Raw genomic sequence first — 1,509 nt, 5'->3', positions numbered from 1 at the left:
CATCTGCTCCATGTGAGAAAGATGAGGCTTTCCGCTCCTGTGAAGGTTTACAGCCTTGCAAACCCCCAGGGGCAGCTCCTCTCTGTCCATGGGTTTCTACGAATCAAACTTGAGTCAGTGGCAATGAGTTTACTCCCCCCTCAATGACTTTTATTCCCCTCAAAGTGAATATTCTCTAGTATATCATTTTAATTCCTTTACTAATTTTTCAAATGTATAAATAGTCTTAGTTATTTTCTGAGTGGTTGCTCTAGGAATGTTGTGGGAAGCTGAAGGCCTGGTGGAGAGTGTATACAGACACATTCTTTATTCTCACAATGAAGAAACCTGGGAGGCCAGGGTTCTGGGTGGAGGGAAGCCTTCACACTTGTGAGTTACAGAGGAGTCCCAATCACATTCTCATATTAAGATTAATCCCCACAACATCCTCCCCTAAGAGTGCTACCTTAAAGTGACCTCTCACAAGCACATGGCTGATTGCTACCTGGCCCACAGCTTCGTCTATAGGGCAGACATGTTGCTATTGTATTGCTCTCCCTGCTCAGGGGATAGTCACTCCCCATTACCTGCACCCAGCACTAGTGTTGGGTTAGTCACCCAATGGACTCACCCTAGAGTTAGAGTACACCCACTTTGTGGTTACCTGTAATTAGGGGGGCTTACATGCCCCCAAACTAAGTTGATGTAAGAATATATTTTCTCTCTGTCCCAGACCTGGTTCCTGGTACCATGGAGGAGGTGAGCACCCCAAAACTTCTGTTTGCCTCTTAGTTCCTTCCCCTCAATTGCAGAACCGCCCCTTAGGAATCCGTCTGGATGTGGGCTGGATCCCACAAATCACAAAACAGCTCTTCTAGCACCAGGTTTGGCTTTTTAATGTTTCCAGAAACGTACATAGTCCACCTAGATGTCAATGATTTTAATACATAATGGTGTATCATTTTCCTAAAAGGTGTCTTGGATCACAGGTACCGCCCGGATCTGTGCTGGATGTGGTTTGCGTGTTCACTTAGTCCTCTGGATCCCTTGGCCTTGCCAGAGGGTTAGTAGTTCGTTGATATTTTTAATGAATCAACTTTGGGTTTGGTTTATTTTTTTTGCTTATTTTCTTCATTTTAGTGTGTGTTTTATCTGTTTGTGCTTGCTCTGTTGTCCCTTTTCCTGCATCTCGAGTTGAGCTCCTGGCTCATGTGTTTTATTCTTTCTTAACTTTTGACAAATGGGGTGATAGATCCTGCAGTTGTGTCCAATCATTGTTTTGTCCCACATATTTTCACATGTCGTGCTTCCTGTGTTACCCGTGTTCCATTCACTCCTGATCCCTCTTACAACCTCCTGTACAAAGCGAATTTAGTCATAAGCCTTCTCAGTTTCCAGACATACTGGATTTTTTAAGTATCCTTTTGTTCTTGTGTTTATTGCATTGCATTATGGCCCCTGGGGACATGATGGAGAGCTGTAGACGCACCCGTGTCAGCAGCTGCCGAGCAGACACACAAAGCAGAAATG

The sequence above is a fragment of the Tenrec ecaudatus genome, chromosome 14 (genome assembly GCF_050624435.1).
Source record: "Tenrec ecaudatus isolate mTenEca1 chromosome 14, mTenEca1.hap1, whole genome shotgun sequence".
Classification (NCBI taxonomy): Eukaryota; Metazoa; Chordata; class Mammalia; order Afrosoricida; family Tenrecidae; genus Tenrec; species Tenrec ecaudatus.
This window is presented reverse-complemented; position numbering follows the sequence as displayed.